This window comes from Aythya marila, assembly GCF_965140915.1.
Source record: "Aythya marila genome assembly, chromosome: 1".
In the NCBI taxonomy this organism is placed as follows: Eukaryota; Metazoa; Chordata; class Aves; order Anseriformes; family Anatidae; genus Aythya; species Aythya marila.
This window is the reverse complement of record NC_139042.1, coordinates 112,216,386-112,230,915: the sequence shown is the minus strand read 5'-3', so window position 1 is coordinate 112,230,915 and position 14,530 is coordinate 112,216,386. Positions and strand designations below refer to the sequence as shown.

General features: G+C 33.8%; 1 long non-coding RNA gene across 1 annotated transcript in view; it reads right to left on the bottom strand.

Annotated features, from left to right (window-relative positions):
* Positions 1–1,918: 1,918 nt before the first annotated feature.
* The window catches only part of LOC309880231, a 28,960-nt gene continuing 16,348 nt past the window's right edge, over positions 1,919–14,530 (bottom strand). Inside the window, exons 2-3 of the long non-coding RNA XR_014317923.1 lie at positions 14,352–14,460; positions 1,919–2,270 (exon numbers count right to left, since the gene is read on the bottom strand). This is a non-coding gene — a long non-coding RNA (uncharacterized lncRNA). The remainder of the gene's footprint in view (positions 2,271–14,351; positions 14,461–14,530) is intronic.

Genomic DNA, 14,530 nt, shown 5'->3' with positions numbered 1-14,530 from the left:
TACAGAATTCCTCACATCTCTAAGGAACATTGGAGAGGAAGAAAAACACAAGGAAATGTTTTCAGGCAGTTTTGGACTTCAGCGAAAACCAACTTCTACCTGCTCATCAGGATCCCTCTCAACTTGTCTTTTATGTTATTTTAGAACCATGTGGATCCATCTAGAGCATGAACCTGGAAAGGACAATTATCATCTCTCTGACAGTTAGCATCCTCAGTCAATCTCAGCTGTATTTTCTATTCCATTTATCTAACCACTTATTTCATTTGATCTCCCTTCTGTCTTTCCCTTCTTATCCTCTGAATTGCACAGTGAAAGCCAAAACAAATTCTGTAATGAGTTCCCCATATTTATCGCCATATTCAGCTCTGTATTTCTACCACACTCTCAGGTAATCAGAAAAGCATAACAACCACTTCTCAAAACGGGTACTGGATTTTCTTATCTCGTTTTGAACATAGAAACATCTGTGGCAAAGTCCACAGAGGCTCAGCCAGAGCCATTGTAGTGGTCACTTTACCTTTAAGCACAGCTCCTCTCCATGCTCACGTATCCATATTCACATTCACATCCATATTCATATTCCAAATTAGATATTCACTTATATGTACTTGCAAGGTAGTGTTTTCTCCAAGAGTACAGTGAGTAAAGAATAAAGTCGAGGGCAACAAAAAATCATGACAAATACAGATGAGGATCAGATATTTAAGAACAGCTTAATAAGCAAAGTTGAAACAGCTTGCACTCCAAATAAATTCTATATAAGCTTTGTACACAGGACCTATAGGGTTTTGTCCTAGCAACTGTCAAAAGTGAAGTAAATCCAGATTTGTGTGCAATACTGATTAAAATAATAAAATTGTTTATCCAGTTGACAGCCAGAATTCTTGTTTTCTTTTCTACTATGAAAACAAAACCAGTTTGACATTATACATATAACTTAAGAAAATTTACATTTTTCATGTTTTTGTTGGTCACAAACTTTTATGCTAAGGAGATATATGCTAAGGTATTGCACTCTGGCACAATGCAAAACTAACCTTACTTATTCTCAAAAACAATAACATTTATTTCCAAGCAGTTCCTTAATTTCCAGCCATTCTTTTGTCACCTCACTTGCTAAAAGACTACCAGTGTTCTCAAATATTATTGCAAGAGCTCAGCTGCATACAGAAAACCTTAGCTATATCCAGATGCTCATTTGTATGTCCAGTTTTAAACTTCAGTTACTTGCAATAATTTCACATAATAGATTACTTCATTCATAGCCAGGTAGAAGCTAGTAATCTTCTGTAATGAATATTATTTCCCTATAGTCTGTTTATAAGCATTTGTTTACAATTATATAATACTTAGCACTGAAGTTACAATAACTTCTACAGAATTGAATTTACCAATAACTGAAGTCTTGGAGTACTCAAAGTTGTGGAGTACAGCTCCATTAAACATTTTTGCTTCAATATCTGTAAATTATATATCAGCAATTTTACTTTGAACCTTAATATATGGAATTTTTTTTTTTTACTTCAATTTCACCTCCATTTGCGGCAGAGGCTCAGTGGCAAGATCTGGTAGATTAGTTAGTCAAAGTTTTCATTGCAATCCCAAAAGGATAAGCAATAGCATTCAAAACCTTGCTTGCCAGCACTCTAACCTCTAGAGAGCAGTTTCCTGAAGATCTGGTAATTATTTATAAGTTTTCTTTAGGTCTCAGATACTTGGTGCTCCAAATTAACATACACAGAATATGTCCAAATTCTAATTTAAAAGGAAAAAAAAAAAAAAAATATGATAGCTACATGTAGATTGTCATCAGTTTGCCCAAAAAGTTTTCTTCCTTTCCTTATCTCTTTTTCTTGGATGGGTAGTATGTAAAGTATTCAGTATCATCTGAAGGCTTTCAGATGACACAGATTAACAGGCTTTCTACAAGTGTATCAAACACAGTGAGTATAAATTCATAATAGGAAATGTAGCATAAAGACTAAAATCCCATTACAAATGCTGTCAGAGGTTTTGTAAGCATTTAGAGGTTAAACTCAAAATATTATACACCAGCAGAATTACCATAACCACAGAACTGGACTGTAATATGATGTAAAGGATCATTATTTTTCACTTACCAAGCTTCGGAAGCTTCGGAGTACTTTGGAGATACGTGGTCAGAAGTGCTGTCCTGAGTAAACAATGCTTCTGGCTGTATTATTTGAAGACTCTGAATCCTGATCACTCCATTCTAATAGCCACACATCTTGTTTTCCTTTGGGTTTCTGAAATTAAAAAAAAAAAAAAAAAAAAAGCATTTAGTTATAATTACCTTCAGGTTATCTATTTACTTTTGCCTTCTGAATTTCCTCATATCCCACTATTCATAAATACTTATATCTATATGGATCTATCTTTTTAATCCCCCAAGATACAACTTAATACTAAATTGAGAGTTTAGTATTTCATTTTTGAATCATTCTTTTCCTTTTTTCCCCTATAACTTCGAATATCTGTTAAACTTGCAATTAATTTTAATTAGCTACAGGCTATCAGTGCTAAAGATCTGTAATTTATACCTGTTCTTCATGCCTGTGGAAAAATAACTCTAAAATTGACCTATTTAAAAAAGGTTATAATCGAACCACTTTGCTTAATAGTGAGCTTGTTCTGAAGGAATACTAAAGCTGAAGCAGAGGGTAAATGTATTTGGAAAGAGTGGTTTTATTTCCTCCATAGGAAAAAAAGGAGGACACTGATGTGTTATCAAAGATGATATTCTTACATACTGAAAAAAGTCTGAGAGAATAACGGTGTTTAACTGGTCTGTGATTTTACTATTGACTCTAAAATACAAAGGAAAAATATAAAACCCTTCCAGTGTAGCATAAAGTTAATCCCTGTAAGAAGGTAATGAAGCTGCTAATGTTTGACTAAGTATCATCCTTAACTAACACACTGCTATGCAGACATAGAAGAGCAAATGACTTAGCTCAGTGTCTCACACAAGTGAACATTTATTACAGTAGGGCAGCAAAGGCCAGTAAGAATATCAGTCAAATTACTCTGATGAGGGTTGTCGTTACACAAGACATAGCACAGCTGAAACCCAAAAAACTGTTTCTAATTATAAGCAGATGAGACACCTACACTTAAAATGAAATCCCTACAACAGGTTTTCTTCCTGCTTGACCTTCTTAACTCCTCTTAGCCACTTAAAGTGATTTTCCTTATTCACACTTGATTATTCATCATCTTATGCCTAGGCTTGGCAGTTGAATCAATGTTTCCAATAAGTTGTCATACAAAACAAAAAAACAAGAGACAAAAATACATACAACGGTTCTCTTTTGATTGCTATTTACTGCTATTGCACATTTTGTAGAGATTACCTTGTATACCTAGCAGTATTACAAGACAGCAGGGGGCCACATAATGTAAGACATCGGGAAAATGCCTGAACTCAAAATGGATCATAAAAGGTAGTCACAAGTACAGAAGACAGTAATAAAATTTTTGAAAGTAAAAATGTGAAAGAATGATAGTGGCAAGGAAGTTAAAATTTTAATATTTACAATAACATAATTTGAAGTGCTTAGAAAAGCAAATATTCTTCAAAACCTTTAAAGTATGGTAGTCCCATAAAATTAAATACTACAGCAAAAGAATCTTAAAAGACACCATTTTGGAAACGTGATTAGATTATTCGTTGCAAGTAAAAGTCTTTTAGACAGCCTCTTGCAGTCTTTTATAAGGGAATCTCATCCAACTATTTTTTGTAAGTTAGATATTTTCCCAAATAATTATTTGTTCATGTCAGAAGTTGGTCCAAAATGACCACTACTAATAATGAAGAATCTCCTGAAGTATTTGAACATCATAAATGAGAAATAGTGACTAACTGACAATTTTCTTAAGCTGCTAAGGAAACTCTAAAGTTTGATAGACTGCAATCAGTGAATACACTTCTGCAATCACCACTGTGAAATCAGTAAACGTAGATACAATTACCATTGTTTTCAAGAGTTTACATGTTAGAATCCCTCACTGGGAAAACCCCACTCTGGAATAATAAAAGCTCCTACAAAAAATACGCACCTCTCAAGTGTGGTTTGTTAGCAAGTATGAGGACTCTAATGAAAAAATACATCTTCACTTGTTGAATCCTCCTACCTATCTCATAGAATTGTTTAGGTTAGATAAGACCTATAAGTCCATAGTCCTAGTCCAACCATCAACCTAGCACTGCTAAGTCTACCACTAAATCATGATCCTAAGCACCACATCCACACAACTTTTACACACCTCCAGGGATGGTGACTCATCTACTTCCATGGGCAGCCTGTTGCACAGCCTCACAACCCTTTCAGTGAAGTTTTGTTTGTTTGTTTGTTTTTTGTTCTGAATATCCAACCTAAATCTCCCCTGGTACAATCTGAGGCCATTTCATCTTGTTCTATACCTTGTTGCTTAAGAGAAGAGATCAATCACTAGCTTTCTACAACCTCTTTAACAACAGTTTTTACAAAATTTTCCAGAACTGAACAGAATTAGCATACATTTCTCCATCATACTCAAATCTTACATAAGGTGATGTAAGCTCTACTTGATATTTGCTGTGGGACTGGTGTTGCTACAAAGGATTTATCTGCTTTTCAGAATGTGGTTCCAATACAGTGATTGTCTTAGATGAAGTCAACCAAATATACACATAATAGCTGGAAATAAATTCTCTTTTTACTTATTTTAGGAAAAAAAAAAGAAAAAAAAAGTAAGGATATGTTAAAAATTGATGCAACTTAAACACTGCCTAAAAATGGAAAAAAGTCAAACCAAACCACAAAAACTCTATTTCCTTTCTTAGAAGAATCTTGTGAAAATGCTGAATATACAAAAAAATAAAAAATAAAAAAAATAATAAAAAAAATCTGAGCTATTACTGTACACCAAGGTGGATAAACCTCATGATAAGTTGTACAGAGTCACAGAGAAAAAAATAGTTCTGTATGTTGGAACAACTTAAAAACATATTGTCTAAGAGATATGAGATATTGCAAGTAGTAATGAATAACTTAATGCATTTGAGAAGTGTGATGTATACAGAGATATAAAGGTTATAAAATTTGGTTGGTAATAGGTTTCTAGACAAAGAACTGAATAAGTTTTTGAAAAATCAGATATCAGAAGACTTGGAGCCATACAGAATACTACTGTTGGTGTTTTGATATAATCCTCATAAAAATGAAAGTGATTTAATGCTCTACTTGATAAACTTATGCTCATAAAATGAGATAACAATGCTAAGTTATTAGAAAAGTGAACAGCAATTATTTCCTGTGTTTAGTAGCCTGACAGTACATGTGCTATTTCTGCCTGTAATATCTGTAACTGGTGAGCATCTGTATAGTTTATTCTGGAAAGCTGAAGAAAATATGAATCTGGCTATCTACTCCAATCTAGAGCAGCTGCAAAATCAATGTTTTAGACAATAAAAGAGAGGGTGTTTGATTTTTTTTTTTTTCTGGATTCCAAGTATTTACTTTCTTTATAAGTATCGTATTGACTTTCTGCATTATTTTAAAATTAAAAAAAAAAAAAAAAAAAAAAAAAAGATGAAAAAGATGAAAAAGATGCTGGTCATTTTATTTGTTTTCCTCCAGTTGCAAATGTTGGAATGCTGGTTACAGGTAACTATGTACATTTTATAATGTTTACCTAAAATGTTTCAAAAATATATCTACATGGTATATTGACTGCATTTTCACTGGATAAGTATTAAATATACAATATGTTTTCACAAATACATGAATTTTAGCAATCAATTTTCATTACAAATGCTAAATTCTAACACCTCTCTCTTTGCTGCTACAGTTCTAAGTTATTGTCACTCCTCTCAGAATATACCAGGATAATACTTTTTAATAATAACCCTATATATAGATGGGGGACACCAAAATGGAAATACACAGAGATGTAAAATGCTCAGCAAGTCAAATTTGCAAATGTAAACCAGATCTGAACCTGAGTACCTCCCAAATTTTGAACTTAGGCTAGCATTCCAATGAACAAACAATGGAAAATATTTTAAGAGAAAGTTCATCTTATACTTCCATTTGTGGCTGAAAATCATTTCTGTGGTTATACAAAATCAAAAAGCACATGCAAGTTGTTTGATACATAATGTTTTCAACTTCTCAGTTTCAATAAAAAAAATGCAACTGAGCTTCAAAATAAAAATAAGTCTTCATACACTTCAGTAAGAAATACAATGACAGAGTAAGGTGAAACATTTAACACACAGATTGGAAAATATGACATTAATAGTACCAAATAGGGACAGCAGAATATCGAATATCTTTTCTAGAGATTAACATAACCTTCAGGTGTTAGAAAGCCAAAATATTGTGGAGGAAATGTGGTAGGTTAGTCAAATGTAAAAGAAAAAATAAAAAATCCCTGATAAAATAAAAAAGTGTAAAACTTTTGTTTTACAATACTTTACAATATTTTAAAAGGACACTTGGCAATCTTTTGATCACTGAAGAGGAACAAAACTATTTTCAATTTCCATTATACTGTATGTTTTCTATGTTTATTTTTGAATGAAAGAAAACAGGTGTCAGAGGAATCTGATATGATAGCATTGCATCTGAGTCTGTAATTACAGACTCATGTCTAATGATTTTCCCTGTTCTCTGATACAGAAAAAAAAATAATAAAAAATGTTTATTATCATTCCTTTTATGAATCAGTATGACTCAACAAATCTCTTGAACTTCTACATACTAGGGAAAGCAAATTCCAAGTGTAAATATTTCACAAATGATCTATTTTTATTGTATGTATCGAGCATTGTGTATACCCCATCAGCATTCAAAAAGGCTTGATAGCTGTGATAGTACTTTCACAGTTGAGAGCACAGTGTTTCAATACCAACAATTCACATCAACACAGAATGAGTACTTATATTTCCTAACATAGTCAAAGGTCACGTAGTAATTGTACACGAGAAAAAGACACAGAACTAGATGGACAAATAAAGTTCTTATGCTGCCCCAACTACAAAATCAATCAATACAGGTCAGTTTGAATGATTCAGCGAGACAGTTGATAAAGTATTGAGAAGTTTTACTCCTTATTAGGTATAAGAAGAATAAAATTAATAAAATAACAAAAAACATGTAAACATTACCTGGGGATAAGAAAATTCCTTGCCAAAAGCCCTCCTTTCAAAATTTTACATACTACTGATTCAATTTACTGCAATTAGATGAGAAACACCAGCTAGTCTATATTTTGACACATGAAGTGAAGGCACCTACTGGCTCGTAGGGTATTAGAAAGTTCAGCTATTTATCTGTCAAAAGTAGCAATGAGGTCACAGTAGTGTTTTTCTCCCTACTCCTGTCTTTGACTTTGAAGTCACTATCACAGTAAAAACTAATGTAGACATCACATTTAACTACCATTTGTTTTTCCTTTCCAAAGAAACAGGATAATTTTTGTTCAAAATAGACAGGGATTCATTTGACATTCACATTGCAAGACAATGGGTCACACATAGAAGTTCCAATACAGGCAAGTACAACAAGTTATTAGGGAAATAAATCACAGTGAGGGTATTCAAACATTGGAACAGATTTCCCAAAGATGTTATCAAATCTTTATACATTGTAATATTCAAAACTGATTAATCAAACAATCTGATTCATCCTCAAGTCTCTGACCCCAGGTGACCTTCAGAGGTTTCTTCTAATCTATAGGAAAGAAGTGGGCACTGATGGGTTAGGGAAACAATAAAAAAGGTGGCAGTGATTCTGTTCCTCTCTTGGAAGAAACTTCCAGGTGGCTCAGAAATCTCTACTTCTTCATTAGTTTTCCTCAAGAAGTGGACAATGCCAAGGAACTAAGAGGAAGGGAAGAGACATATTCACACAAAAACAAGTTTTCATATTCTCTCATATTGTAAAGTTTATATGCCGAGCCTGCTTTAGATTAAATGTTACATGGGGAGCTAGTGAACAGAACAGGGCAACACCAGGGGCACTACTGTTTTCTTGTCAACCATGTTTTTAGCATTCATTGTCCAGTAGATGAATTCCCTGAGGAAATAAAAGTAATGCCCCTTGAGGCAGAAGAGCCAAAAGTCATCACTAGTCTCAAATATTAACCAAAGTTAATTTATTGAGTGTACTGGTCCTTCTGTGTCTCCAAGAAGAAAAGTCATGTGCCAGGAATAAATATTAAAAATCAGTGCCAACTTCCAACACTGTCTTTTTGGTGTCTGAAAACAAATCTTCTTTCTTTAAAAGGACATGCTCCTAGTGCCTTACTAAATACACTTTATCATAAAGAAACAAAATAGTATCAAGGTTGAGTGTATGTAGAGAAATTAAGGAAATATACACATTATGGCCACAAATAAGATTATCTCTGAGAAGATACTTACATATTTAAATAATATTCTGAAACTAGAATTGATTTTAAATCTAAGTATAGCAGGACAAATCATTTTGTCATGGCCCTTCAGGCTCATATATCTGCATTTTTTCCAAAATTTAGTATTTGCCTTGAAGTTCAATGAATACTATCAAAAATTACCTGCCAACATTCTCATAATGAAAAATGACTGACACTGGTGGTTATGATTCAAAGTTTTATAACAAATATTTGAAAATGTGTGCACTCCTGCTAGTATTCACACAACACTTAAATTTCAGTCACCTCTTCAGAAGTTGGCATAAGATGCACACTTTTTAATTACTGAAATTGTTTAAGGCACCTATTCAGGCATCAGAAGCATCAACATACATATTAGATCTTTAAACATACAAGCTTCATCAACAAAGTACATGTAAACTTCTGTCTTGATTTGATTGTCTAAATAATTTTAATCTAAATTATGATATTATGTATAGACTGCAATCTAAGGAAATCACAGAAGTGTCTAGGAAGCATTCAAAGGACGGGCTAAATTTACGAGGCTATTATTTTTTATAAATAGTTCTGCCTTAATAATCACCCTCATTTGAAGTAATATTTAAGAAAGCGAGATTACTGTTTAGCTAGTTTTAGTCCAGAATCTGAAAGTCTATCTGACTTGCTTGTTTGAGAGATGAAACTGTCTGAAATTTTAAGATCTGAAAAAACTTTCAGAGGTGACAAAGGAAAGAAATCAGAGTCTGAGGATAACTGGCAGTTCCTTTCATCTCGTCTCCACTGAGCAAAATCATTTAGAGGCTCTGATAGGAAGCACAGGGTGTTGACTGCTTTTGAAAATCTGTGTTTCAGGCCCCCCCCATGTAGCAACAGTTCTGGTTCAAGATCCTAATCTTCAGGTGTAAAGCGTGGTTGACTGACTGACCAGAATGGGGATTATCTATGGAGGCAGTGGGGACAGAGGTGAAAACCAGAGCTTGGAGAGCCTTGTAAGCTCCTGTTTCATTCTGGAAGGAAGTGACCATAGAATTCTCCTCAATACTGAAGAAGTTACCCAGAATCCTACCCTTGTTCTCTCAGGCCACAAGTGAACAGGCCACTTCAGACCTTCATAATTCAATGGTAAATGCTATTTTCCATCTTACTGCCACTTCTGAAATATGTAAGTGCAATAGGAATGTTATGACAACACTGAAAATTTATTTTAATGTAATGGATGTATGATGTCATTGGTACTTCCTCCTTAATTCCAATTATTGACACTAACACTAGTTTCCACTCCTGTTGTACCACTTTGATAATTATTCTGTCTCGGCATGGCCGGGTTGCTCATTGCTGCAACCTGGCAGGCCAAGGCCTGTTGCATTACCTGGCAGGCCATGGCCTTGCCCTCCAAGTTTGGAACAAAGACTGATGTGTTCCAAGGGTCAAGATTTCATTAATTTGTTTTGTGTCTCTAAGGAAAAGGATTTATCCACTGAAACACTGTTTTTGAGCATCAACCTGGGATTACAGAACTCATCCTTAGAGCTGCTTTCCATTGCAAAATCTGCTTCTTCAATCTTTTATTGGCTAATAAAATTCTAAGGTACAGCAAATAAAAAACAAAACAGGTCTGTCAACATGACACCGCATCATATTGTGATTCACATACAATTGCTCTGTCATGAGTTCAAAGGATTTGTTATATCATCTTGATATCATATCATGTCTTGATTCTAACTCCCAATAACAGAACATGTTTCAGTGCTGTTTCTTTTATATCACAGTGTTATTTAAGGTAAAATAAAGCCTTTATTCTTCCTGGTTCGTCTGTTTGTTTTCCTGAATTAGCAATAAAGATACCATGAGTGGTAAATAACTTAGAATGAAATTTAAGGCACATTAATTTTTAATGATTTTCCCACACTTCATTTTAATTTGTCTATATGCATTGTTTGCCTTCTTAATTTTTCTGTTTAGTGAATTTATTCCCATATAAATCTATAATGCTTCTTTTATAGGGAAAAGATATTGACCAAGTCCTTTCTTGCATGGAAATCATTGATCATTTATTTACAAGTAGTAGGTAGTGGAAGAAGACTAACACAAAATGCACCTTGTTACATGTAAATACGTGATTATTTTTGTCTTCTACAACTTCTCTTCTTGTTGAAGGTAATTACTTTTGGGTCTACTATATTAACCATAATTATCAACTAATGTGGAGGAACATGTATTTAATTTGTAATTAAGTGGTATTTACTAAGTCAAACCTGTCAGTAGCTAGTATTTAAAGGAAAAGGTCTTCTACTAAGTCTGTGATTATAATTTTTCAGTTTTATCTAGTATTTCTGGTACAACATTGCACCGGTTTTCCAAACCTTTTCTCATAATAGATTCATGCTAGAGCAAGCAAGTTTACAGTGGCAGAGTGAAAAGTTTTGAGGGGAAAAAAACACCACCACCACCAACAACAAAAGCACACACACAATAAAGACGAACATTTCTTAGATGTCCTTTTTCCTATCTAGTGTAAGATTAAAAAATAAATACATCAAGACATCAACAGCATTTATTTTGTCTATAACTTACAGGAAAACTTCATTTCATTTCAGCCTATTCTTACAAAATTGCACCTGGCCCTCAGCTACAAGAACTCCTATTTTGACATATTGAAAGTATATCTCATGTTGTTAGTGTGAAAAAGTGTTTTCTAATCAGCAGTTTCACTGTTACTTGTTCGTCTACACTTGTCTTTCCAATCCCTTATAGCCCTTTTACTCTAGAACAGTCAAATACATTATACAGAATACAAATCTACAGGTCTCCAAGTACCTCAGTAATGTTGGACCAGCTACACACTGAATGATATCTGAACAGTTCCTTTAGAGCTTTTTTTATTTGTTTTGTTTGTTTGTTTGTAGCTAATGTTGTTTTTCTTAAGGCATAAAAGTTTTATCCCCCAAAACAAAGCCCAGATCATTTATTCTGTTATCTTTTCTGTTCCTCCTCATAAATTATGAAGTGTAACAGACAATGAAAACAAAGAAGTTGTTCAAAACAGTAGTTTGAGCTTATAGCTGGTATTTGTCAAACACTTTGAGGCTCATATAAGTCTGATTTTCCCTCTCTTAGTCAAGAAATTATTTCACTGAAACTCGTGAAGTGTGGTCTTGACAAAACGTAGTACAAGCTTCCTTTTTTACTTTTCATTATTCATGCTGTCATCATTTCTTCCTTAGTCTACATACATGATGCATTCCTTGAGACAAAGCTTTCTGCACCGAGCATACACTACCAGGCAACTTGTCATCTCTTGTCATCCTCTGCTTGGAATCAAGTTCCAGGCTTTAAGATTCTTTTTCAAAGATCCTTGTGCTCCTAGTTCAAGTGATTTGAAAAGCTACTTAAAGCTCAAGATTATGATTCAAATTGTCATGCTGCTCTCTGGTGCAAGGGAACTCCTTCAGGATGGCTAAACTCATCTGTGCTATAGTTTAGCTTTTTTTGGACTGGAAGGACAAACTTTCTTATTTTCTACTTACAACTCAGGATTCTTTTGCATAACCCTGCTTTCTATATCAAATACTTTGAAATGAATTTTAAAAACCAGAGCTATTCCTAAGAGATCAAAGATCTCTTGCTCTGTTCTAGATCTTAGAGGACAGGAGAAGAACATAAATCCATCATAGATGTTAAACATGCTCTCCAGAACAATAACTCAAAGCAATTACTGTGTACGACCTTGTACCAAAGAGAAAATTAAGTATGCTTGATAAGCCACATCCCTAGGTAGGTATCCTGTTTTCTATTGCTGATATTTAACTAAACTTGAATGTTTCCAATGCAATAACTGGAAAATTACAAAGGTATGTGGGAAATGTAAAAAAGAAAGCCTGCACAATACAGAACATTAAAGAGGAGACACTTTTGAGAACTAAGTATAAAACATAATTCTGTTTCTATTAGGAAAATGCTCAGCTAATTCTAAAATGTTTGTATTTTACTACATATTAACTTGAACTTCACAATGAAATTCTGAGCAGATATTTTATTTTTAGATCTGCTAAAGTGAAAAAATTGCAGTTTCTATACTTTTTGATACTTTTTCCTAAAGGCAGAACATTTGTTAAAGCTGACCTTTTCTCGAAAAAAGTGTTGGTTTTGATGAACTATCTTTTTTCAACAGAAAAGTATCTCATCAAAAAACAAACAAACAAACAACCTTAACCGGCTCAAAAACATAATCTATCACAGCCAGTATCTCTCCTGTATGAATACAACACAGTTCTGTAACCAGGCAGAGTATGGTAGAACATGTTTCTCGCCAGCAGTCCTACGTGGAAGTTCAGCACCACTGAGCACTTCGGGATTATTTCTAACCTGTAGATTGATTTGTCATGTTCTGCAGCAGCACCTTTGAGCTCAGAAGACTGAAAGGAAGGATAAAATGTAATATTCTCATAAATCTTGGAGGATTTTTACCTTAAAAATTTTCCACTGTGTACTCATAATTCTCTGAATGAAAACACTGAAGAACATGGCACTGAACTTTACTGATCCAATCTGCTCTGCATGGATAGTCACACAACATTCATTAAAACAAATTCTCTAAAGTATTTTTCAAGCACGCAATTCCCAGTTTGGTTGTACACCAAAGAATTCAGCTAAGCTTAACTTTCTGATGTTTGTCAAACCCAGACTTTAAAACCTTTAAGGACTTTTTATAAACTTTAAACCCTATAAACAAAACAAAACAAACAAACAAACAAAAAACACCAACAACATCGAAGCCTAACATCTAACAACCTAAGTTATTTCCAAAACCAGATTTACTGTACAGTTTAACAGAGCCTATACTTGCCATTCACTTAGTGTCAGTACCATTTATTTCACTAATCAATGTCCATTAGCAATATTTTTAATCTGTGTTTTAAGCCAACATAAATTAACTAATTTACCACCAAATGACATACAAAAGTTAAGGCCTGACCAAAGTCCTATGCCCCTTCTATAAAAAGAAAGTGATATGTGACTGAACCTTTTTAAAAGTCATTCTAACCACTGTATGCTTTAGAATGAAGAATAACTATATTAGTTAAAATGTGGAATAGTTTCAGAAAGATCAGAAATCACTGATGTATTTTTGAGTGTCTCTGAACACAAACTGGTAACTTTCACCCACAGCTGCATGTGTATACAGATGTAATATATATGCATATACACACGTGTGTATATCAACATGTGTGTGGCATTGTCCTACAGGATCTAACCAACTTCCCATTATTTCCGGTTCCATCTCCTTGTCCTCCAAGCAACATCATAATACTGTTATTACCACATCACACTGCCTAGTGATTTTATATGACTCCCTTAGAGCCCTGAAATTTTCCTGGACAGCATATTTCTATTGCTTTTGTGTCGTTGAAAATGGTATAAGCTACACGATGTAAATAGAGAACAAAGGTAAAATGCATTACTTCCAGAGCTATCATACTCACAGCAGAAAGCAGTCATGGTATAGAATGAATGGTTTGGTTATTAATGTCTAAAAATTAGACTGAGATATAAAAATGTTTTTTTCATAACACATTTAAAAACCAAATTGGTATTGAATCATACACTGATTGACTTAATTTATAAATGGCTACAAAGTAGCTATTATAAAATTTTCCATCATTGAGTCACTTATTAATCTCTAAATACTACAGCACAAAATGTGTCAATGATCTATTAAAGAAAAATTCCCAATGTAGTTCTACCAACAAACTCATGGAGTATTTAAACAGTTTCATGATGTAATGGTGTAGGATGTCAAGACAGCATGTTGTTGACAGCATTTAAGTTACTGAGATGTATCAGAAAGGAGCAGAATTATGAACCCCAGTATGATCTGATGTACTTTAGAAGATTTCAATTATGGATTCAGTCCTGCAGACACTTACAATTTTGCTTATTGGTGTCTATACTGCTGCTGAAATCAAGAGATCCAAACAAGAGGTAGGCATCCGCAGGATCACTTTTTAAGCATCCAGCTTTCCAGGACAGGCTAATCTGTAAGATATAATTAAGCAGACTCATGAATTTTTCTCCATCTTGGATGCTTAAATTTGGTTACATCTAT